This window comes from Triturus cristatus, chromosome 12 (assembly GCF_964204655.1).
Source record: "Triturus cristatus chromosome 12, aTriCri1.1, whole genome shotgun sequence".
Lineage (NCBI taxonomy): Eukaryota > Metazoa > Chordata > Amphibia > Caudata > Salamandridae > Triturus > Triturus cristatus.
In genome coordinates, this window is record NC_140595.1 from 129,272,269 (window position 1) to 129,299,252 (window position 26,984).

The window sequence follows — 26,984 nt, forward strand, 5'->3', positions numbered from 1 at the left end:
CCCTGCCCCACTGTGGGGACAACACCAACAGGCAACAATCATATATGGTGCAGGCCAGGCACTTCACTCATAGGGAGCACAAACAGATCTCAACACTACAGAGTACTAAATCCAGTTGCCTATGAACATCATGCACTGGGGAGTAAAAGGAATACTGTCTCCCAGTCGGATGCAACAACAGCCATATGTCGTGTACCCCCTGCGCGCCATCCAGTAACCAAAGTGTTGTGTAAGCTGACGGCACAAGGCTCCAGCCATCGGCGGGGTGGACCTATCCATATCAATGTCCGGGACAAGGTTAAAATCACCTCCCTATATATTTGGCACCTGATGACTCCGCAGGATGGCTGTGTCAAGCGATTCAGGAAATCTTAGTGTTGCGTGTTGGGTGCGTAAAGCACTATCATGAGAGGAGGTTTCCATCTACTTGTCCTTCCAGTACTACGTATCTACCATCTGGATCAATTTTATGTGACTATACTACATGTGGTACCCCTGTGGAAATCAAAAACCAGCACCCTGATGCAAAGGTGGAGAAAGCTGTGTTATATACTGTCCCCCTCCATCTCTTCTGCACTTTTTGTAATTCTGTGGCTACCAAATGTGTTTCCTGCATGCAGGCTATATGAATATGGTGGCATCGAAGACAAGCATATACTGCATGCCTGCAGATCACCGGAACATCAATGGGCTTTCCCGGAGCCCCATCATATGCTAATATTTTCATGGCTTATTTTGAGCACCAATACATACTGCACCATCCCACATGGCGAGAGAACGCTGTCATGTTTCTACGGTATATTGACGATATACTGGTAGTTTGGAAGGGTTAAAAAAACCTTTTGGAGGAATGCATTACAGCATTGAATCTTTGTAACCCACGAATACAGGCTAGGTCTGGAAACGAGAAAGGCCACAGATGTCAACAATGCACTTCATTACACTAGTGCACACTCTTTGAAAAAACACCTGCCTGTTTCTCAAATGACTAGAATCAAAAGAATAACCTCAGATGACCATCAATGCCACATTTCAATAAAGGATCAACTAAAAAGGTATAAAGCAAGAGGTTATCCAGAACACACGCTCACAGAAGCAGAACGAATTGTTGCCTCCAAGAAACGTGAGGATCTGTTATTACCCACCAAGAAAAATCCCCAAAAACGAGAGGTTTTTGTCCTTAAATACTCTGCTCAAGCGTCACAAATAAAAACCATCATAAGAAAACGGTGGGATATCATTGAGCATGAGGTTGATTTTGTGGGATTATTTCAAGATCCACCTTTATTTGCACATACCAGATCTAAAAATTTGAGGGAACTTTTGAAAAGACGCAGTAGCACTTCTAGAGTGCTTTACAAAGGGATGAAGTAGTGCATTAACTGTGGACAATGCGGTAATGTAATCCAGGGAGATACTTTTACACACCCAAGGACGGGTCAAAAGATCAAACTTCGTCACACATCTGACTGCAGTACCGAAGGGGTAGTTTATGCGATCAAATGCCCATGTGGGCTAGCGTATGTAGGCAGAACAAGCCGCAAAATTAAAACACGCATGGTAGAACACAAAAGCAGGATCCGCAACAAGAATACTAACTCTTCCTTAGCAGCACATTGGGTTACAGCAGCACACACTATTCCCCAGTTAGGATTCACCATTCTAGAACGCATTCAAATGACACCAGGGACCGATATGAATACAGTTTTAGCACGCAGGGAAACCCATTGGATTAAGTTCCTAGGTACCGTTATTCCTGGGGGGTTAAATGACTATTATGAGTTATTGTGCTACCTGTAATTTCACTGAATTGTGTAACAGTTACCTTGTTTTTTTAACCAACCTGCTATTGTACAGGATTTGCACTGGCATCTGTCAATATTTCTCAACTCAGTATCCTTTCTTTTATCCTGCTTGAACACTTGAGATATACGTGTTTGAGTCCTTTTTCCATCAGAACTCACACACTTGAGCACAGATAGTGTGCACTAATGATAACTCAGCTTACTTCACATCACTCATCTATCCATTCCTTTTTAATTTTGTGATCTCCTCACACAGTAATACAGGTGGCTTGTCCCCAAAAGAGTTTTATGCACATTAAGACGGGCGGTTAAGGTTACTTCATCAGATCGGATTTTACATTGTGTAGACACTACACGTGTTTGAACTTTGTAGCCCCGTCTGTTTTGGGTCTGTTTTTTATTTTTATGAGTCCGGTGTTTTTTTATTGAATCTGGTGCTGTAAAAGTAAAGATACGTCACGTAAGCGCGTGAGGAAGTGTACGAGCGCTACGTTAGACACGGAAGTGTGTTGGACTATACCACATTAGGTGAGCACCGGTTCTCTGGCTTAGAACGCGCTTTAGTATAATCTTCAGTGCCCGGTAAGCGGCGGTACCTTACGAATAGTTTTGCCTGATACTTGTTACAGGTTTATCACGGACCTCAATACCCTTTGGAGTAGCGGGTTTTTTGAACGGCGTGGAGATTCTAATTGGTAAGCGGCGGCTCCAACTGTAAACTTTTGTGGCACCCACATGACTATTGTAATCTAATTGCTACAAACACTTTTTCTCATGTTTTTCACAGCGACGTATTTTCAGTTCCAAAACGTTAGCACGGTAAGACATCGCGGCAAGGGCTCCACATCTATCTCTAGTTAAGAAGTCTCGAGACACTGTGAACTTTGCATGTTATTCGTGCGGCACCATAGCTATTGAGTCACATACTGCAGAACGTTTAAACCACTGTTATTGAATGGTGAAGGGGCTTTCTGACACGTCTCCTTTTCTCTTTTTATTAACTTCATTCATTCACTTTTCTGAGTGCAAATCCTAACTGAATATGTTTTCCTGTTGAGATCAGCATCTCATGATACAATCATCTGTTTTATGTTGTAGCTCCATACGGAGGACCCTTAGAGAAAACGTTCAAATACTTCTGTTTACCGTTCTTTGACCTTTCATCCCCTAACGAAGGGTTCATTTTAACCCGAAATGCATTGGGACTGATTTTGATCTTTTGAATTTACAAATTTATGAACTCAGTTAATGATGGCTTTTATTTGGACAACATGATATTAATGGACAATGTTTGTGTTTGTTATTTACACTGATTGTATTTGTATAAGCCACATTAAACATAAAAATGCAGTGATTTAATTTCATTTTTGATTTTGTCGAATTCAACTTTAATACATATGTTCGTGTGATTCAAACCAAAAAAGTGTGTATACATTTGTAAAGACATTTCTTGTCTCCAGCTGTGCTTCACGCAGGTTATGGTTTTCAACAACCTCGCTTCAGTTTCCTAGGTGTTGCCATTCTCTGTATGTTCCATTTCAGGAGGCTATATGCTTGGGTCATTGTAGGTATGCTATCTCCGATCTGCCTTGTCTATAGTCACTGTACGCTTCGCTTTGCTCATCCTCAATCTTCCCATTGGGCAGCTGTTGTGAGTCTGAGTTATGCAGAAGTGTTGAGATCAAGTGTGCACCCTCTCATGTGCTTATCAATGCATTATCCAGCTCAGCAACAATGTAAACAACATCATTAACATGCCCCACAAGCCCCACATGCCCACGGATGGGCCTCCACAAGTTGTCCCCCAATTAAAATCCTCTATAACCTTAACCAGGAGAATAAGCATGCAGAAAACAAAATAGTTTGCGTCCAATACAGTGAAAGTGGGAATGTGGTGTGGCCATCAACGTGCTCCAAACAAGCTAGCCCTTGGCCTTTGAGTTAATACCCCACCCCCTCACATCTCACTTGCACAACACCCAGGGCATTGTTAATAGCCAACATCAAACCAGAGCAATCATGTTGTAGAGTGTCCCGTCTGCCTCAAGCTATGTTATCTGCCAGGTGAGGGTTGAGAGCAGGTCCACAGACCTCCCCATCCCCAGACCATCAATGCCAGATTCAGTGTCAGAGCCATTATCCAATAGCAGGACTCTGAAGGGGTTCTTGCCATGGGTTTGATCATTTGCAACTCCTTGTGCTCTGTCCTTGGCACTTGTTCCGATATCTGTCTGCTCTTCCGTTTGTGGTTGAGTCTCCTGCCAGACTTCTGAGTAACCCAACCCTCACTGTGATGGGCCATGAGATGAGGCAGTAACCCGTTGTTCTCTTGTAGCCAGGATCAGGCCTCCTCTCGAGATTGAAAGAAGAGTGTCGCCTCTCCGTCCACCACTCTCAGATTGTCCAGGAACAAGAGGGCGGACTTGAGGCCCCTACGATGGAGTTACTGTTTAACCCCTGTGTAGGAGCTATGCCGCCGCTGAGCCTCTGCCATGTAGCCTTGGTACGCTGTGATAGTGGAACCTTCATACTGCCATGGGCCCTTTGCCCTGAAGAACTGTAGTATATAGTCTCTGTAGTTTAGGAGGCGTGCAATCACTGGACGTGGGGCCAACCCCGGCGGCGGGGTCCTACCCGGAATGAGATGTGCCCTCTCGATGGAAAATAATTTTGTGACCTTCCCAGAAAGCACCCTGGTCAGCAACCATTGCTCCAGGAACAGCTCCACATTTGGCCATTTGCTTACTCCGAGATTCCCATAAGGTGAACATTATTGCATCTTGATCACCCCTCATTGTCTTCTGCTCTTGACTGTATGCATGCCTGGGACACGTCGGCAATTGCACGTCGAGGGACTTCAGACTAGTGAGACCCACATCAAGAGTAGCCCAGCTGTCCTGTTTGCGAGTGAGCCTCTGACCACGGCAACTCAACACCTCAAAGTACCTCTTCAACGCGACCCAGAGATGAGTACGAGGGAGGTGACAGTGCCAATTGGGTCCTGAGACCCTCAAAGGCTGAGCCCATCCTCAGGTTTGCCCAGACTGGACTCCGAGTCTCCTCCTGGAGCATCTTTGTGCAGGCCCCCTCAACTGTGAGTTTCTCCTGCAGCACAAACCCAACGCCTAAAAGCACCACTGCACCAGAGCCCCACATCCCAAGGAGAAGTTGATTAACAGTGTCCCTACGTGCCCGAGTATCTCAAGGTCCGAGCCTCCCTGAGGGTTCCCTGAGGGTTCACCAGGACTGGCCCCCAGTCTTAGCTTGCAGCCTCTTTTCAACAGGACCGTTCCCCATCTAAGTGGACGGGGCACCTGATGCTGAAACACGCTGCCCAAATGCAGTATTTGTTTTTCTGCCATATGATAACATTACCGCTGCTGAAATTGCACTGAGTGAACTTTTGAAACCTGTAAAAATTCATATCTTGAAAAGTACTTACCCGATTCCAATGATCTTGGTATCTAATTCATATACAAATCTGATGACCGTAAATCAACATCTTCGAAGAAATCAAAGCTATGCTTCCAATGTAAAAGGGACACTCCAGCACTCTTTCCTATATCAGACCCAGGAGTCTATCCGCTGGTTCCGAATCTCCAATTGCCCCACTGGCGGAAGCATGGCGCAGGCGGTATGCAAGTGGGGTGCAGCTGAGAAGGAAGCCCTCCGATATGATGAGGTTCACAACTTGCGCAAACTGACCATCTCCCCCCAATGGGATACCCTCCTGTCACAGTTCCTACAAAGGGTGGTGAACGACTATCCTCCCCTGTGACTCACAAGCGTCGCCCCAGTGATCCATCACCTCCGAGATGGGGACCCCCATGCTTGAACTTGCCCGCTGTCTGCACCCCATCATTTTCTTCCACCACAGTCCTGCCGGCGTCTCTACCTGCCCACATACATTTCTCCACTGCCTCTGCCTCCTAGTTTATCCAAAGCAAAATTAAAGGGGATGATGGACGGAGTGTTGAACATTGCATCCCCTTATTTTATGTCCAAAGTATCATCCAGCAGTCTGAAGCTGTCACACTTCTTCACTGGAAACAAATCCTATCCGAATCTCCCTTGTATGTTGTCGCAATGTCCCTTATGTTACCAAAAAGTGTGGTATGGACTATACTTCAAATGATGTAATCACACATTCACATACAACTCACATGCAGCTATTTCAATAAAACAAATAACAGTTTTTCTCAAAATATACTGTTCTTGATTAACATATAAATAGCTGGGTATGAATTGGTGACTCACAGGATCCCACATTTCCAAAAGGTTGACAGCACCTCCTTCTTTGACAGAACTGCTTTGGCATTTGGTCCTATAAAAGCCCTGCACCAAAGGTGGATAACTCAAAGACCAGGGCCAGAGCCTCGCTAGGCATGTTCGCGCCCTTCCAGTGTGATTATAAAATCAAATAATGTATCAAATGCACTGCTTCTAGCAACTGATTGAACCCGTTTCCTAAGAACCACAACACATGGGCCCTGATTGCGAGTGAAGGCGCGATTTATCGGACCTCATATATAACGGTACCCCAGATACGTTATTTATTGGGTGCAATAAATATAATCTATTACAAGTTTTTGGGGGAATATCCTGCGAATTTTCGTGTTTAGCGCACCAAAATCCACATGGTTCAATAAATACCATACACATTTCCCTCGTTAAATTGAATCAGGTTTGCCCTGACGAAATTTAACAAAGGTTTAGGTATTTAGCGTATCCAGTAATGATCAGATATGATACATAACTACCAACTCGTAATTCCAATCCATGCGCAAACAGGGGTTTAAACACGGGTTGGAATACACCGACCCACTTGTAATTCAGGTCCATTGTGTATTACTCTAACAATGCTGCAATTAGAAGTCAAATATGGAATTTAAGAGCTCCCTAATTTTGATTGTTGCTGTCTGATGCACTGCTAAAGTGTATTGTTAACCTGTCAACAATTATGTGCAGTTAAGGGGTAAGGAGAACTGTGTTAAGAGATTATCTATGTGCTTCATGAAAAGGCACACTTGTCTAACTGGAATGAATACTTCAATAGGATCTTGCATAATAATATAGGCTTGGAAAGCAAAGTCTTTGAATACACTTGGAATTTGGTTATTTTTAGGTCTTTTGCAAGAATGTATTTGTTATCACCTAACCATTGATATTCCTTGTCATTTCCGTCTTAATGTTCTGCTGTTAGAAGACATATGTCCCCGTATATTTCTAGTACTTTTTTAATAAAATCTGTGCAATTTGTTGAAAGAGCTATTTCAGTGCATTGAAATACAGTTGTTGGGCAAATAAGAGGCAAAAGAAGCTTCACACATCATAAAACATAAAAATCAAGTGAATATTTAAATTAGACAATTATTTCCTATGAGATAAACATTTCCAAAAGAAACACTGTGTCATTACATAAAGAGGAAATGTGCGAAATAAGATCAATCATGCAGAAATATGAATGCCTCTTTTTAAAAAAAAAAATTGATTAATAAATACATGATAAAATCTAAGTACTGTATACAACAAACCTGTTAGATCTTATTACACCAATGTCATCATTCAGAATATTTAATCTTTTTTGGATTGATACATTGAAATGTGGGTTGTGGTGATTAGCAATTCCGAAATTTGAATTTAGCAGGTAGAAAATGAATAAATGGGGTATTCTCTGGAATTGATTTTTAAAATACATTTTATCCATACAATAAAATTCTTGAATTATACTCCTGCGCATATTTATCAATTCTTCAAGGAAAGATTGGACATACATTTGAAAGAAATGTTCTATAACATGAATCTGACCGATGTCTTATAAACACGTTCAAAATTGAGGTTAGATTGAGATGGATAACGCATTAGTGTTCTATCCAGTATTAAGTCAAAGTAATATAGAGCTACGGTGGTGTCCCAAATTATGTAACTAGATGGAGTTATAAAGAACTAGTTGAAAACTGCAGCATCAAGTTGTTGTTTCTGGCTAAAAAGTTAATTCTACATTGAAGGATCAGCAGGGAATTGCAATACTGATAATGACAGAACTAAGTCATGACAAAGTGAGTTAATTCAGGAATTAGCCAGACAGACTACATAAAATGAATTGGCAATGGGAAGATGAAAGATTAACCAGAACAAAATACAGCACCAACCTCAGGTTCGTAATATGATATTTTTGATACCTAAATATGAATGACATCCAAAGGGTGTGCTTAGATATCCATTACTTACCTAAACTACTAATATCGTCTCTGGATGCATTCTATAACATTGCTTTTTAATTTCCTTTGGAGAAGGTGATCAACCTCGTGCACATCTGCCTTGGTCTTGTTCCGATATCAACAATCAAGAACAAAAAGCTGGGCCCAGTACCCTGAGAGTTGGAGAAGAAGCAACCTAAAATGGTTTTCAGCATTGTTGAGCTTCATCAGTGATTTGCGGTTTGAGTCCATACGTCGCAACAAGCTAGAGACCTAGGTCTACACATACTCACAGCATTGATGGCGACACAATTACTCAGCAAAAAGGCATGGATGGAAATGCTTGACATAATCTGTACCACTGGAAATTCATCTGGGATGGTTCTAGACTGTCATTTATTTTGCTCATCTGTATGATCGGTGGCTGATTTGTGTCTGATTATACTGGCTTTCTTGGTTTGGCCTGCCTGTTGGCCTCAGCTTTAGAGGTCAGAATTGTAAGTCTAAACTGGATGGAGTATGCCAAAACAATTCTGCTCATGCTGACAGCACTGCTGAGCTATCCGCTGTTGACCTGTGAGGATGGTGGAGTTATTGCTGCTACATCAGTTCTTATAATGGCTTGTGAGGGCACTGGTGTGCGGCATGTGTACATTCGGAGCACTCTTCTTCTCTGTGGCTAAGTTGCCAGAAATACTCCAGCTGGAATTTTGATGATGTCCCATTACTGTTCACAGGAAAGATTTCCCAGAACCATGAGGTGGGCTTCAGACATGAAGATATTTGTGTGAGTGTGTTGGAGTTGTATACAAAAATAGCTTCTTTTAAGAGCACATATTAAATTTTGAAATGCAATAAAGTTGGTTTCACACTCATAAATGGTTATATTGACAAAGAGGTTGCTATGAGAGTAAGTCCATTGGTTGGGAGAGGGCATTCCAGGGCAGAAATGCCCTAGGACTTTGCAAAGACCCATGAGTTTGCACATTTGTTGGTCCTCTCTAACCGCTTTACACCCTGGAAAAAGCGTCAGAGATTTACTTTGGGCTGGGGCAGCAGTAAATCTAGTTCCAATACAGAAAGTAACAGTGAACTCCCCCAAAACTGGGGCAGGTATTGGGTGGAGAGTTTCTCAACTAGAGAAAAAATATTTTCAAGGTGGATGAAAAGAAAAAAAAATACCAATGGATTTACTTTTATTTTCTCATGCGAAAATATACGGCTGTATATTTTCCATGATAAAATGTAGTTTGTGAAAACTTTTGTGAAACCTGTGACTGCAAAAGGTTTCCAGGAATAAATTGGAAAAGTCTTGTGAATTCACAAAGAGTTGTAAAAAGTAGTAAAAGTCGTAAAACTTCATCCATGCCAGGTCAGAAACCTACAACTTTGCCTGTGAATTGGGGCCCAGACTTTGTACACTTTGTCTGAAGACAACACTGCAGACAATGCACCAAGCTGCAGTGTTGTCTTGCCTCAAAGGGAGAGTGAATAAATGCGTCCAATCTACTAAGATATGCTTCCTCTCCCCAGAGCACTTTTGGCAGCCTTTCACCAACGTGCATATCCTTGCGCCATAGTGCAAAGGCATGTGCGTGCTCTGAAGCATACACTTGTACTGAAAGGAGTTCCTTCTAACACAAAAGCTATGCTTTAAGGCTTTCCCCACTTTGTATGTGTGCTGTGCAATGCAGAATACATGAAAAGTAAAAAACTAGGAGAAATGAAAACATTTGTCCTCTTTACTTCTGCCTCGAGGAGGCATGTGATTTTGGCTCGAATCATTGTCCCCCAATGCAGTGCCGTCGTAAACCATGGGCACGCTTGACAGTTGCCCAGCGCCCCACAAGCATAGGTTTCCCATGCAGACCACCATTTAACACTCATTTTCTTGTGAGTGGTTGTGTGGGCAGGGCCCAGTGCCCTGCTTTGTCCCGGGGCCTATATTGCTGTTCAGACGGCCCTTCTTCAATGTTTGTAGATTCTCCTGGAAACCCTTGGGTGGTTGCGTGGCAGTGCCCATGCACCACCCATGGAACACCCCCTTGACGCAAAGTAACACAATCCATTAATAAAAAAAAAAGAAAAATTTGTAAATACACTGACTACACCTAAAATCTTTTTTGTACCATTTACAGAGGGGAATGGGTCTGATTGAGAGCCCTTTGCGTTTGTGAACAAGTTCCCACCTCCTTTGAGGTGTCAGTAAAATATTAATATTTTGTTATAACATTTCGGTCACAAACCAGTACCATATGCCAATGCGAATCAATATTTGGAAGGGACGCTGTAAACATGCCTCCTTCCAAATACCAATTACCAATAACCAAAATTGTGATTCAGTAACGTTATTGATTCGCAGTTTGGATTTCATACAGACCAAAAGGACTTTTTGTGATCGCAAACAGCCTGATTCTGCAAATCCGACCGTTTGCGAATGCAAAAACCTTTCTTCCATCTGGCCCCAAGCTCCTTCATCCTCCTTCCCCTCCCCTTTATCCGAATCCACGGAAAGCCTACCCCGCTTATGAAAAGGTAGAAGAACCTTCCTTTGGGCATACCCATGGAAACGTGCTGTTTATTTTGAATATTTATAAGGGAGCCATCCTTCTCCTTCCAGCTCTCATTAAAGATAAAGAATTTCTGAAATGGCCCTGCTGTGTTTCATTCTAGCCACCATGAAAAAATGTGATTACGTCTATGGCGTCCATCAGATGCTTATTGGACATACAGCGACAAACCTCCAAGGACCATACAGCTTCTAGCTCCCCAGTGGTTAATTTGTAAAAAGAATAAGTGCTGGGGCTCTCACAAAGAGGTAGCTTCCACCAGCCCATATCTCCTGTTAGTGCCGCCTAAAACAGAACCAACTACTAACCACGAAAGTGGGGAGAGGATGTGGCATAATGATCAGAGCTACTGACTTCGGAGCTGGGGAACCAGGTTCGATTCTTGGCATTGGCTCAACATCCTGTAATTCTGGGCAAATCACTTAAGCTCCCCATAAATGAATGTGTCCTTATCTGGTGCTCATGAAAAGCGCCAGTGTTGATGATTAAGTGCTGGTGCTGAGCACAGGAAGTCACTGGCTCAAATTGAGCACTGGATCTATGAGGCATGGGGAGTTGTCCCGAGGGCAGGACATGCTCTTTATTCCACCGTATATCCCCAATGGACTGGAATCTTGGAGGCCATTTAAGTTAACTTGGGGGATCCAGGTGCCTCTGTCACTTTTTTCTGCTCCTTGAGGAAAATTGCAGACAGCACTGGTGGCTCAGAGAGAGAGAATAAGATAAGAAGGTAGAGAAAAAGCAATCAGAGTGGAAGAGCAGCAGTGCTTAATTTGAGCCGGTGGTTTCCAGTGCTCAGCAGCGGCACTTAATTGTCAACACTGGTGCTTATGACAGTCTGCCACATGGTGGCACTGTCTGTCTAATTTAAAGATGGCCACATCTACAGTCATTTATTAATTCAATATATATTACAAATGGCTAATACCTGCCGCCCGAGCCGTTCTTATAACTTTGGGGGCTGGGGCTAGTCTGAATTGTGAAACTTGTAGAAGTGTGATGGTTAGAGGTTGTGTTGGTTCTGTCATTGATGGCACTGGCAGGGGCAATGGGCAGTGCAAATTGCAGTGGTCGCCTGGCGAGGGCCCTGGCGCTTCTTTTTTTATCAAATTAAGCACTGCATAGACCAAACAATATTTTTCATTAACACCTCTTAAGCTTAAGTTAGTTGAATGCCCAGGTGGTCTCACGTCGCTTGTGAATGGGCATCTGGGCTCTCGTCAAGCATTGTTTTATTCTGCAAAATCACATTCTGCCTGAAGCGTGAACACTTACTATCCCAGGTCCATTTTATCAATACTTAGAGCCCAGAAGTGACATTTCAGCGCTGTATAAAACTCCTCAAAATTAATTAATAATACATCCTTAACACATTCAATTGTTTTTTAACCTTACCCCCATCCCTGTTTTATTAAAATTGATTTTCTTTTGGTATAGGAGGTAATATTAACTCACTGTTGCAGATCCCACCACATTTCTGTATCCAGACACTCTTCCTTCTGGTGGAGGTAAGACCTGATGATGAAACGATCCACTACGAGGACATCAGTGATATCATATACAACTGGGATGGAAAGTAGTGAGTGAGGGTCTCCAAAACATTTCTGAAAGAAAATCTGGTTTCTAGAACAGAGCGGTTCACTCCCCATTGTTTTGATGCTATATATTTGACCTTCAGTTAATGCAGTAATGGTTTATCCTGTGTGTCATGGGGCATGTTGCATGAGAGGCCATCTTCAATTGGACCGGCCGGATGTACGCTACACAGGCAAACCCAGAGAGGTGGATACGCTACACAAGCAGACCCAGAGAGGTGGATACGCTACACAGGCAAACCCAGAGAGGTGGATACGCTACACAAGCAGACCCAGAGAGGTGGATACGCTACACAAGCAGACCCAGTGAGGAGGATGTACGCTACATAAGCAGACCCAGAGAGGTGGATACACTACACAAGCAGACCCAGAGAGGTGGATACGCTACACAAGCAGACCCAGTGAGGAGGATACGCTACACAAGCAGACCCAGAGAGGTGGATACGCTACACAAGTAGACCCAGAGAGGTGGATACGCTACACAAGCAGACCCAGTGAGGAGGATGTACGCTACATAAGCAGACCCAGAGAGGTGGATACGCTACACAAGCAGACCCAGAGAGGTGGATACGCTACACAAGTAGACCCAGAGAGGTGGATACGCTACACAAGCAGACCCAGTGAGGAGGATGTACGCTACATAAGCAGACCCAGAGAGGTGGATACGCTACACAAGCAGACCCAGAGAGGTGGATACGCTACACAAGCAGGCCCAGTGAGGAGGATGTACGCTACATAAGCAGACCCAGAGAGGTGGATACGCTACGCAGGCAGACCCAGAGACGTGGATACGCTACACAGGCAGACCCAGATAGGTGGATACGCAACACAAGCAAACCCAGAAAGGTGGATGTACGCTACACAAGCAGACCCAGAGATGTGGATACGCTACACAAGCAGACCCAGAGAGGTGGATACACTACACAAGCAGACCCAGAGTGGTGGATATGCTACACAAGCAGACCCAGAGAGGTGGATACGCTACACAAGCAGACCCAGAGAGGTGGATACGCTACACAAGCAGACCCAGTGAGGAGGATGTACGCTACATAAGCAGACCCAGAGAGGTGGATACGCTACACAAGCAGACCCAGAGAGGTGGATACGCTACACAAGCAGACCCAGAGAGGTGGATACGCTACACAAGCAGACCCACTGAGGAGGATGTACGCTACATAAGCAGACCCAGAGAGGTGGATACGTTACACAGGCAGACCCAGAGACGTGGTTACGCTACACAGGCAGACCCAGAGAGGTGGATACGCTACACAAGCAGACCCAGAGAGGTGGATACGCTACACAAGCAAACCCAGAAAGGTGGATGTACGCTACACAAGCAGACCCAGAGATGTGGATACGCTTCACAAGCAGACCCAGAGAGGTGGATACACTGCACAAGCAGACCCAGAGTGGTGGATATGCTAAACAAGCAGACCCAGTGGGGAGGATATGCTACACAAGCAGACCCAGAGAGGTGGATACACTACACATGCATACCCAGAGAGGTGGATATGCTACACAAGCAGACCCAGAGAGGTGGATACACTACACATGCATACCCAGAGAGGTGGATATGCTAGACAAGCAGACACAGAGAGGTGGATACGCTACACAAGCAGACCCAGAGAGGTGGATACATTACACAGGCAGTCCCAGAGAGGTGGATATTCTAGACAAGCAGACCCGGAGAGCTGGATACGCTACTTAAGCAGACCCAGAGAGGTGGATGTATGCTACACAAGCAGACCCAGAGAGGTGGATACGCTACACAAGCAGACCCTGAGTGGTGGATATGCTACACAAGCAGACCCTGAGAGGCGGATACGCTACACAAGCAGACCCAGAGAGGTGGATACACTACACAAGCAGACCCAGAGAGGTGGATATGCTACACAAGTAGACCCAGAGAGGTGGATACCCTACACAGGCAGACCCAGAAAGGTAGATACGCCACACAAGCAGACCCAGAGAGGCATATACGCTACACAAGCAGACCCAGAGAGGTGGATACACTACTTAAGCAGACCCAGAGAGGTGGATGTACACTACACAAGTAGACCCAGAGAGGTGGATACGCTACAGAAACAGACCCAGAGAGGTGGATACGCTACACAAGTAGACCCAGAGAGGTGAATACGCTACACAAGCAGACCCAGAGAGGTGGATACGCTACTTAAGCAGACCCAGAGAGGTGGATGTACGCTACACAAGTAGACCCAGAGAGGTGAATACGCTACACAAGCAGACCCAGAGAGGTGGATACGCTACACAAGCAGACCCAGAGAGGTGGATGTCCACTACACAAGTAGACCCACAGAGGTGGAAGGAAGGAATAAAAAAGAGGGAAAACCTCCTTAAGTTCCTCTACTACAGCAGCTGCTGTCACTTGTCTGCTGCACTCCATGGCCACGAGAAGCAAATTTTTCTTGTTACTAGTTGATCACTTATGCTTTGTTGCTCTCGTGAAGAGGGGTTGGGGGCTCTGGTTATGCAGGGATGGACGCAGGCATGGAATCCACTGTTGTCAAATGGAATGCTGGGGCTAGGGAGACAAGGAGAGAGAGAGTGGATGGATGGATAGAGAGAGATGGAGCAAAGAGACGAAGGGAGTGGTGCTAGTTTGAACATTTTTGCCAGGGCTACATTTGGTTCACCAGCCCGGCCCTGGTGGTCCCATGCAAGCAGTGGTGTTCTGAGAGTTTCTTTGAAAATGAGAGCTGCAGTTACCACTCATTTCAGGTTCTTCATCCTTCCCGAGGCAAGGGCCCAGCACTTTTTGAAGCGAGCAATAGTTCTCATATTGAAGTGTGTGTCAGTAGTGTGTGGCCAGGTTCCTCAGGTACAGAGGCCCTTTTAAAGGAAGGCCTTGTGCAGTATGCTTAATGAACTTGGTCCTTTGCAGAAGAGAAAGCCATACACATTTACCAGCCTTTGGTAGCAGGTTCCTGCATTTTCCTTAAGGACGTGTACGTGTCTCTAACAGCTGGAAGTCAAGCCAAGCTGGGACCGTTCTATTTCGGCATCCGTGTGGTGTCTCGATTCGAGACACCACACGGATGCCGAAATAGAGCGGTCCCAGCTTGGCTTGAGAATCGAGACACCACACGGATGCCAAAATAGAGCGGTCCCAGCTTGGCTTGAGAATCGAGACACCACACGGATGCCGAAATAGAGCGCTCCCAGCTTGGCTTACATTCCAGCTGTTAGAGACACGTACACGTCCTTAAGTGGATCCTGTCTTCTACTTGAAGCCACTGATTTAATATGTATCCTTAAGCGGATTATAACGCTTGGACACAGGAACCATGATCCTGATCCCTTATGCCTTTCATTAAAGGAATCCCGCCCCACGAACGGCAACGGGCACACGAACAGGTCCAGCACCCATCCAGGTTGCCCCTTCTGTCCTGATGAAGATCCGCACGGCCAAGGTTCAAACCCCCCTTAAGGCCATATAGACGGGTCGAAACGTCGACGCCCCCAGTTCTTTAGCCTGGGACACGTCACTCCCCCACGTGCTATACTAGAATTGTCTTCTAGTTCAATTTGTAAATATATAATTCAGTTTGCATACTCTGAAATGTGACCAGGCCCTATAGGACGGTGATTGATAACCAGTCCAGTATTGAATTTTGCCAAATTTCCTTATGTCACTACCCTCTGAATTATTTCTTTCTTCACTCATTCACCCTTAAGCACCCTTGCTACATGCACGTTCCCTCTGGAGCAACCTTGACGACAACAATTGTCAAAAGTAAAGACTATAAGAAAATAAATGTATGGTGATTTTGATTTTGTTTTGTTGCATTTTTTGGTTTATGTTGAATAGTGTATTTAATACCGAGAGCTACCAAATCTAATCTCTTCAGCTCATAATTAAGTGAATGATATCAGTGAGTAAGGGCCTATAGCCCCTTCTGGTAATAAAGGTCCAGGACCATTGTTTTTTGTATCGTAATTACACCCAGGCCCTTGACTAATGGGTTACCCCATTTTTGTAATGGCTCTACTGACACAAATCACTGTCAGAAAATAATGCGGTGCCCAGGAATACTTGAAACATTCTAGCCAAGCTCCGCCTCAGCCAGCCCCCGAAGCCTGCCGGGAGCAGCGAGCTCATCACAGCGCCACTCCAGCCACTAGTTTTACAGTCAGCATAGCAGCGCTGTGGCTTGACAGCCAGGCAGAAGCTATGCCTACAATGCGTGACTTTGAATTTCAGTGCAGTAATGTGGACCACTTCTCTGAAATGCGGTTAGTCTAACGCCTGATGCGTGGTACTTGGCACGACTACACCAGAAGCATTCTAGTGCATCGGTAATTTGTACGAGAGTGAAACATCCAATTAGCTTGCACAGCGGTAAAGTAAAAACAGACTACACTACCACAACTTAGTTTAGACATACAACTTAGTTGGAAGGTGTGCTGCTTCGCCAAACTAGAACCAAACGTTTTCTTGAATTACGTTTGTGCTTTAATTTAGTCCAGTTGAGAGGAGGTGTAACTACCAAAAAAGACGCAATGAAGGGAGACGGGCAAGCACCTGAGTACGTCAGGAAATTGATCATAACATAATACATTTTTGTTACTAAAGCGTTTCAAAATAATGGGAGGCAATATTGCCTATTATGTAATGGTATCCTGGAAAACGGCTAAATACATAGCTAGTTGACTGTGTGCTGATGGCTGAAAGCTGAGCCCCTTGGTAGCTTAAACCTGCCCATTGTCCCTCATGACAACCAGTGAGGCGAAAGGCACAGCAGCAGAAGTGAGAATCACGGCAGGAGGTAGGGAGCATGCCAGGACCTGCCACCATAGCTAATGTTCATTGTCCGGCGGAGGTTATGTTGAGGCGTGGCACATTGATGCGACGTGGAGGTGTCGCTGAACCCCGCGTTTGACTTTGGAATGGCCCAGGACTGGAACGCTGATCTCAGATCGTCAATTACCTGCACCCATGCTTCTCGGGACCGTCATGCAATGTATTTCCTCTTCTCCTAGTCATTTCATTGTATCAGTATCGCGGGGTCACACCGGGCACACTGCAGGCTAGCCAGGCTCAGGGGCATATTTACAAGGCCCTATCACCACCACAACGTCACTATCAGTGAGGTTGTGATGGCGATAGGGGCCTCGCCTTATTTACAAGGCAGCGTTAAATCACTTAAGGTGACCTAACGCTGCCTTGTAAATAAGGCACCCTTTCACGCTGTATTTAGCGTGAAAGGGGAGGGCAATGTGTGTTGCTGTAAGCGTTCCACCGCAACACCCATTGGTTTTGACGCTGCCTGCTATTTATAAGGGCTGCGTAAATAGGAAGCAGCGCCAAAATTAAGACCGGGGAAAACCTGATCTTAAACAAGTGAAACGAGGAGAAATGCTTTATTGCTCCCCGGTTTGCTGTTTCCGTGTGTGCTGCCTTGTGCATTACAAATAGAAACAGCAAATTGCCTATGACTGTTAATGTGACGGAAGGTCAACCCTTCCTGCAGATAAACAATCATTTAAAAAAAATACAGTTTTGCAACTTCTACGTGTGCTGCATTAAGCAGCACACATATAAGTAACAAAACGGCATTTAAAGATTGCTTATGTGCAGGAAGGGACACCTTCCTGCATATAAACAATCTTCCCCTAACACAGACACCCTTGCACTATGGTGCAAGGGTGCCTGCGTTGATGCTAGGCAGCTAAAGTTAGCACTAGCGCAGGGGGAAACGCAGGGCTGCACCATATTCTAGTGCATACGGTGCACCCCTGCATTTCTAAAGTGACGAGGCGTGCCATTAGCCTTCTTGGCTTAATGACACGCTTCACCACTTTATTGTAAATATGCCCCTCAGGGTTTGAACTAAGGCAACAAATGCCTGCACAAGAGCTTCACAATGCATAGTCTGTGCCGCATAAGCAGTGAGCAGCCCAGTAGCTCCACATTATGGTAAATATATCAGGATTGCTTGATGAACTGGGTTGCATACATGTTGCATTAAAGAGACCATACATTAGTGAATTTCAGTTTTGCAATACAACTTACATTACGTCAATGTGCAGGTAAGGGATGTAGGTGCCCTGGTCATGAATATGTATGCCAACTGCTCATTTCAGTGGTGTAGCTGATGACAGATTCAACCCTCTGTGGTGAAGGAGTGCGGCACGCATGGAAGCTGGAGACCACCTCAATGCCTAGGCCCTGGTTGAGTATCTTGACATATGCTAGTGTATATGTGTCGGAAATGCGCATGGGACTACTGCGAGCACTAGGGGGCACGCACATGGGGCATGAACAGAAGCACTGCTGTACAGACTGGAATTGATATTTAATCAGCTACAGTCTCTAGTATTTGGAAGTAGGTTTTGATTGCAAGTTCAATTCAAAATATTTATTCGATCTCTTTAAAGACAGATCATAAAATCACAAATTCATCAAGCACCCCATGCGGTAGGCAAGTAAAAAACAATATTTTAAAAACTTATAAAATCATTTAGAAACTTAAGGAGCTTTAAATGCCTCTTCGACCGTGACCAATTAATATATTTACATTTAATTCATGATTACGGCAATTAGACCATCAGGCAGCCTAGCGCTTTTCTCTTTCTCATGCAGGCCCACAAAAAGGTGGCTACTGAAAAACAGATAAAGGGGTCGGAAAGTGACTTTAAAAAATACAGTGCCACCCTACTCTGGTTAAAATTGTAGCGCTTTAAAACCGGGAGAATATAAGCTTCTCTTTCACCCTGGTAAAACTTACAAAACAGTACTGAATGTAAGTCTGATTGGGGCGAATGGCTATCGCAGGGGTAGAGGATCAGGTCTGAATGTTTAAATGTCCTCTCTGGGTAGCCTAACACCAAGGGAATGAGATTCAGGCGACATCGCAGTAAGATGTATCTGTGCTGTGCTATTGTGGTGCGGGCTAGATAGGAATATCCTTCCTCTATTCTAGGAGGGATAAGATCGTAGGCAAGTAATGCCTTTTGTCGATGATTCTTTTCCCTACGGAGAAGGTTCGCCCTCTGCATATATGACTCAATTAGTTTCTGTGTAGAAAGCCTCCTGCAGGCTGTTTGATCCCGAAATAGTTCTCCCAGCCCAATTGCACTTAGTTCTGCCTCTACATATACAAGCCATCCAATCTTATTGCAATGATCCAGCTCCAAACAGTCTTTAATTATAGATTGTGTAAGGTTGACCATGGACCTAGGCCATATGGAGAACCATAATAGAATTGGCGCCAATCTAATGGTGTCTACCAAATAAGGTAAACCAAATTCAAGGTGTAGGATATAATTAGAGAAAGAAGGGAGTAACGACATCCGGGATTTAAAGAAACTGTGTTCCACTTCACTTAAGAAACCTTCAGCCAATCCTAAAAAAGTTACGTAACCTCGTGTTCTCGTTCCACCTAAAATTTAGAGAAAGCCATACATTCTCAACTATACAACTATTTTGAGAATAAGACCTTATTAGATCTCTCGTAGTCATTTTTTCACCCTTCATGCAGCACAGAATCTGCACTGGTAGCCGTTTTGGATGGTCTTTGAACCACAGTGGATCAAGGCGGAACGGCCACCTTGGTTCCACTCGACCTGTCTGCCGCATTCGATGAGGTATCTCACACCATACTTATCTTGAGTCTTTTTGGTTCTTTATCGACTTCTAAAATTGGATTATGGATGGATACTCATTTGTCATTTGGAAGGGACATGTTTTGAGGGTATCTTCCAAATACCAAACCTATAACTAATGTATCAATGGTTTGGAACCATAATTCTGGTCTCAAAGCATTGATAAGTTACCAGCCCCCAAATTAGGATGGTAACTCATTCTCAAAACAGAAGAGGTCTCCTGTGGTCCGCTTCCGCTTTGTGAATTGTGGAAAAAGTTCCTGGGGAAGTAGGCAGTGGAACATTGCCATCTCTCAAAGGAACCTTTGAATAAAGAGAACCATTTTTTAATGGCAAACATTGTCCCTTTCACTAAATTGCGCTGCTTTAAAAAAAGGTTTCCGTATTTAAATGCAGTCACAGACATGATGATCTGCTGAACCTTGCAGGTCACCATCCGATTGTATCTAATAAGAGAACGTCGCAATTTGTGATCTACTGAATGAATACATTACGTAGGTCAGCTGGATTGCAACCCACTCCGATTCTGAATTTTGTAAAACAACCTATAAATATATAGGTCAATTCTCAAAATTCAAAACTGGTGACAAAAATACTGTGTGCAGTTTTTAAGGCACATTATTATGATACATCTAGACCTACATTACAATGTGGGCAAATCCAAACTGCCACAATGACAGCAGGCATGAGAGAGCATACACATTTGGCACATTTAGCCTATAAACACTGAACCTAAAAGCAAAAAAAAAACAGTCTGCCAAATGTTAAGTTGCCTTTTTGAAAAAAACACAACCAAAATTGATAAAAGCTAATGGGCCAGATATATGATCATCAGGGTTTGCGAATCGCAAATAGCAATTTTTTTGAAACTCTCAATTTGCATTATGGCAAACTTGATATACAACACTGTCTGAGACACTGTTCGCAAGTCCCAAAATGGTCGCAAGGAACCTACCTCAGTTATATTCACGAGGCAGGTAGCAATTAGAGACCCATGTCTGTGACTGCTTTTTAAATAAAGCATTTTTGTTGTTGTTAATGCAACCCGCTTTCCTCAAAAGAAAGCAGGATGCTTTTCAAAAATAAAAGTGAAATGTTTTCTTTTCATTTCTTCAGAGTGGGCAGAGGTCCTTGGGACCACTGCCTGCTCTGAAAACATGTTGGCGTCCCCATTGACAAAGGGGAAGGGGTCCCTTGGGGACCCCTTCCTGTTTGCGAATGGCTTACCACCAATCTGAAATTGGTGGTAAATTGAGAATGTTTTCCGACCGCGTTCACAGTCGCAAAACATTCCTACATACCAGTGAGACTCGCTATTAGGAAGGGACGCCCTTGGCATGCCTCTACCTAATAGCGACTCGTAAAACCCTAATTTGTGTGTCGGTAATAGGTTACCGGCTCTTAAAATAGGGTTGGTACATTTGAAAGTGTATTTTACTTGTAAAATGCGTTGTATATCTGGCCCTATATTCCTAATTTGAGAAAGACCAAAACTTAATCAGTTTGAGCCAGCCATTACTCACTTTCTGCACTTTCTGTAAATTCCATAAGGCTCTCTGAATGAACGGCTTCTTCCCACTTTAACTATATACCACAGCCTTGTACACCCATGCCAATGAAAATTGCTTTAAACCAGAAACAGTTCTCATAACCCAGAACCGGATAATATAGTTAAAGTGTACGAAATGAAAAAGCTGCGGCATCTGACAAAGGAAACAAGCATTGGCAAAGGCAAGAGCTTTACACTTGTTTTTAAAAGGCAAGACTGGTTTGCTTTGCCAATGCTTGCTAAAGAGCAGGTGAAAGATTAAGGGGCATATTATCAAGAAACGGCGTTAAAATTATCGCCGCTTTAGCGGCACCATGTTCTGGTGTGAACATGGGCTTCTATTGGAATTCTCTGCGGCATATTATAAAACCTATTATCGCCGCTTTAGCGGCAGGTTTCTGCCGCTAAAGCGGCGATAATTTTAACGCCGTGCTTGATAATATGCCCCTTGTGTACCTAAAAACTGATCGTGCTGTTGTTATTGAGGCCCTGGGCAACTTTCATTTTGTTTTTCTAAGCTTCCCTAGACACAGGAATAGTCTGATGTTTGGAGATACGTGCAAATGTTTTATTACGTTTGTGGAATTTGCAAAAGTCAGTGAATTTCACAGCTGCAAAAGGTTGTGCGATTTGTTCCCCCCGTGACTGACTCGGGCAGAAAATACGTTTGTAGAGCAGAACCTGTCTTGTGGGATTCAGTACCGCCACAAAATCCTTCCTTACTAGCATCTTGTGAGACTTTTACTTGCGAGGTAGGCACTTGAGTTCAGTTTTCTCATGAGATATAGCAAGATGTTGTCTCATAAAGCTTTTTGTAAAAATATCAAGGAACTTCATTAGATTAAATTTTGAATTTAAGCCTAAGCCTAATTAGTATCTATTGAGCCATAACACGTCATTGATGTCATAGAAACTCGATGTGAGAGCATTGTGGTTGAGGACGTCGGTGAGCATGGGTAAGATCATTATGATTTGGTCAAAAGACCAGACCCGATTAGTAATTATAATGTCACCTGACAATCTGCGTAGGTTTACAAGTGGTGACGTATGTCTTTAGCGCTGGGACACTCGTCTGAGTAGCTGTGCGTTGTATAAATTATTATAACATAACATAACATTTGATGGCCCCACCCTAAGGCTAAATGACGATAGCAGTGGCATTTCACTTTTTTGCTCCAGTGTGCAATAGAATTTTAAAGATATCGGCCAACTTTCCAGCTTTTTGGGTTTTCACCACCCCATGTCACTGCCCCAAACTGGGGATGGTCTCGCTGGGATGTAATCCAAGCAGGCCGTGGATGCCTACACAGGGTTCAAATGATCTTTTCGTACCTCTCTGGCAGGCAATGGATATTAAACGTGCTGGCCACCGAAAAGATGGCGAGACAGGAAGCAGACTCACCCAGCTTTTCCAGGCTTTTTCCTATATATCCATTGTTCAGTCTTAGACTCAGATCTAATAAAGCGAACAAAGATGATACTGATACTTGGCAAAGACATTCCCAAATCAGGGGCATGGATAAATGCCTTTTATTTATAGGAGAACAATGTAACTCTCCATAGTCAATAAATGGCCCTTCCCATATAATACAATACAAAGAAACTAATTAACCCAACTGGAGATGTTACAGATATAAATGAGTTCATTCCTAAAAATGACCTCTTAACTTTCTTGATTACCACTGTCACTGCCAGACAGTACTAACAGCTTTCCTGAGGGAATCACCAAGACTGCTTGGAAACTGACCAGGCAATCATAGGATCTTAAAGTTGGTTACGTCTCAGCTTATTTACAATCTCTGATATTCAAGTGACCAGTTGATGATGTGTTTCCCAAATCATTCTTGTTTGATTGAGCAGTGTAGGACAGAATATTACACCAGCAGGTGAGAATACAACAGCATAACAATAGCAAGATTATTGGCAATAGTGGCACATGTAATATATCGTCTCATCCTCTGAAATAAATTTCAGTCTTATAAGCTATCACCCAAGATATTAGCAGACAAAATGAAAAAAATGGAAGCTGCAATGACGCAAAGGAAATAGTCACCTGGTGACAACTGACACACAATATCATCTTTGAGTTAGCCAGAAGGTACCAGAAGCCAGATGAGGCATATCAATATAGGGAATTACACTAGCCTGATCTTTCTTAATCACTTAAAGCCAGTCAATTTTAAAGATATTAAATTGCCCATAGCTCCTGAATCCATCTTTTTCATTTAAAGATTGTGCATACTCCATTGCGATCAAAGTTTCTAAAAATTACAATGTGTGATGGGTAATAGCAGAATTGAATAGAGGGTCGCGAATGGCACATCAGCTGCTCTGCTATCACTGATGGGCCTGAATCTTTACTGGTTCTTCAAGGCCAATGGGAGCGGCACGTTCTCTAATAGCATGGTATGGCTCCCCACATTAGAAACATTACTGCAATCTCAATCAACTTCCTGTTTATGACTTATTAAAAGACCCCTCATACTTGGTAGGATCTCCTAAATGTATAGTTTTAGAAGGTGGGAGTGGGGGAAAGTTCATTAACAATGGTAAGGGTACCTCTAATTTCGAATCTTCGTGTGATGGTCTTCTCTCCACTTATCACTGTTGAACTTGAAATGTTAAGTCAATTAACCCTTAAAGGAATAGAGTGAAGAAATAGGAAATCTGATACAGAATAGCTTTCATTTACTCACATAATCCTCTATCAATAATCATCATGTGAAATTTCCAACTCCAGCTTGATTGATTGAAATTGCGTATAAGGTGTAATAGGTTGTTTGACTTTTTTGGATTCCTGTCAACTCTGGGCAGCATGGCAAACATAATGATGTATATACCTATGAGCCCCATAATCTGAAAATAGAATGTTGCCATATGTTTTTATATTGAATCTATAAGGTCCTCGTCCAGTTACCATCTGTTTATAGGAAGAGAAAAACATGACTCCCTTCCGTCTGCAAATTATGCAATATTACACCTGCATAAATTACATTTCCTGCGGCTGCGGTGTAGGTCAGACTCCCTTGTGTTTGAAATCCTGATCTGCAGGTGGAGGGGGCCCTAGTGCAATCCTTCTCAGGGAGTGTTCCTGAGCTGTGGAACTCCATCACTTCTGCTACCAGAATGACTCCCTCCCACTCAGAGGGAGAGCTAGTCTACTCTAGGTGGGCCCTTTGTCCTCCATTAGGGGCATATCATCAAACCCCGGAGATAAAATTTTCACGCTTTAGCGTCCGCTTTTGGACGGAAAGCGGCGATAATTTTATCGTCTAATCAGCAAGGTCACGCTATCGCGTGAATCCTTACATTATCGCCCTTTCCCCCAACGCCCATCTTTGCATCTCTAATGAGATGTAAAGTGGGCGTTCCTGCTCTGACATAACTGGAGAAATGTCAACAAAAGGGAGGAGAGAAAGGGGTGGGCTATTTTTATTGAGGTCCTGCACATAGGCCCTAAGCTATGACAGCAAAGAAAGATGTGCAGTTCCTACAAAGTGGAAGGTCTGGGGGAGAAGGGTTATCCGAAACCAGACTCTCACCAATGGAATGTGAGTGCACAAGGGATGGGGGTCCCTTAAGGGTGGAACTAAAACCCTCACACACCCAGCAAGCTAGGTGTCATGCTTCATCATCTGGGTTTGCTCCTCGTCTGGTCGGCAGAGCAATACCCGACGGGCACCCATAAAGGGGCTCTTTACCGGAGATCTTTTGTTCCCTGCCGTTTGGTGCGTGCGTGTGAGGGCCCGTGCGTGTAGATGTGTCTGAGTGAGTAAAAAAGGTTGGTTAGTCTGAAATACAACTTTATTGACTCAGTAAACCACCTTATTAAAAAGGTTGAGTGGCGTTAAAGCTAAAGTGCTCACAAAGGGAGGAGTGGCTAGCTGCACTCTACTCTTCTGGTCAACATGTTTCGCGCCCAATGGGTCAGGAGGATCCCTTGGCGCTTCGTCAGGACCGGTGATACAATAGTGATATGTGCAAGAACTATCTACAGTGTGGTGTGCTAGGGTGGGTGTAAATTGACTACCCACCCACTACTGGTTCCCCTATTTGTCTGTATTCTGATATCAAGGGGGTAACCTAGAAAAATAGAAAAAATGAGAAAGGGACATAGTGAAAAACCCCATTCCTTGAGATCTGTACAAAAATTGCATCAGTTCATATTCAACCGGTATTGCAGTTTCACACATTCTAGACAACAAGCAGGCAGTCTTAATGTCCATGTATCAATATATCAATACTTGTGATTATTGCAAAAAGGATTAAAATTAATTTTAAGGAAGCATAGCAAAATCTGGTTAAAAACAGCTGTGGTTAGACAGTTGTGATAAGGTGCCATGGTTAAGTATGGACTCGCCTAATCCTAATATAAAAACCTCATCATCTGGTACATGGCGCGTCGTCAAGGGGAGAAACACATTTGTTTCCCGTGGGACAGTAATGTAAAATAGGTGATGGCAAGTGTGAGCGTACAGGATAACATCAAGCATAGTCATTGTTCTAATCCCGTATGCCTCTTAAAATATAACCGCAATGTATGTCGGCAAGTATCAGTATGTAGAGGAAAACAAAGTAGTTACATGCGGGACAGAAAATGTAAAAACAGGTGATGGCAGAGGAGTGTATCAGGGTTAAACATCAAGCACAGTCACTGGTCTAATCCCGAGTGATTCCTAAGATACACCCGGAGTGTGAGCCAGCAAGTGTCTATATCCAGGGCCATATATATATATAATCGTGTAGGGCCGCAGACCCGTTGCATCTTAAACCGGGCTCATTTAACTTTTAAGTTATTTCGTTATAACCTCGACACCCAAGTATGGAGCAGTGTGATAAAATCGGGTGGGAGGAGGCGGAAGAGGGAGAGAGGTATTACCCTTAGTCGTCTGTTTCGCTCATTCCTTGGTTCCAAAGTCGGGGTAGCAAGATGTTTACTTACAGTTTGTAGTCCCCCTGGAGGTCCGTTAACCTGCCCACGTCACCGAAACCGGAAGGTAATCGTTGTTCCGGCGGCGCTGGGTTATATCAGACTGTTAATTGGCTAAAAGTCGGTCACGTGGTTCCGAAGCCACACCTGTAGTAACTGCTAATAGCCAGAGCGCGTATGCCTTAATGTAGAGGCTTAACCTCGGCGCCATGATGGAGTGGTGCGGTGTTAGTCAAATGTACAAAAAGGTTCTAGTGTGGAGATCGTTGCTCAGTTGGATCATGGAGTGGTGCGGTGTTTTAAAAGGCTCACAAGAAAGAGGGGTCTTTTAGTGGTATGTCACCACAAGGGATATCTTCAAAAATGGTGTAGCTCACTATTTCAAAAATACATGCGTACATAAATCGCTGAGTGTAAAGAGTTGTGTCTAGAATGTATACTTCTGGAGTGGTAAATAACAATAAGGTGGGCTAGCACTATGTATGTTGTGATGGTACCCAAGTATGCATAGTGCATGTGCATTCTGGTCCAACAAAGGTCTATATAGACTACCCATGTATTTCTGGCTGATAGTTAGAAAAGGTCAAATGCCCTGTTTGTGTGATACCGCCGCCCAGGGTATTTCATCATTGAGACCATGTGAGTTTGATGAAAGGCGGTGCACCCACCGTTGTTCCAGCCTGAAAAGGGAATGTTGGGACATGCCTGG

At 43.9% G+C, this 26,984-nt stretch overlaps 1 long non-coding RNA gene across 1 annotated transcript in view; it reads left to right on the forward strand.

Annotated features, from left to right (window-relative positions):
- The first annotated feature begins 2,252 nt into the window (after window positions 1-2,252).
- LOC146772873 (uncharacterized) overlaps window positions 2,253-26,984 on the forward strand; it is a 149,845-nt gene continuing 125,113 nt past the window's right edge. Inside the window, exons 1-3 of the long non-coding RNA XR_014971957.1 lie at window positions 2,253-2,333; window positions 2,435-2,500; window positions 2,593-2,624. This is a non-coding gene — a long non-coding RNA (uncharacterized LOC146772873). The remainder of the gene's footprint in view (window positions 2,334-2,434; window positions 2,501-2,592; window positions 2,625-26,984) is intronic.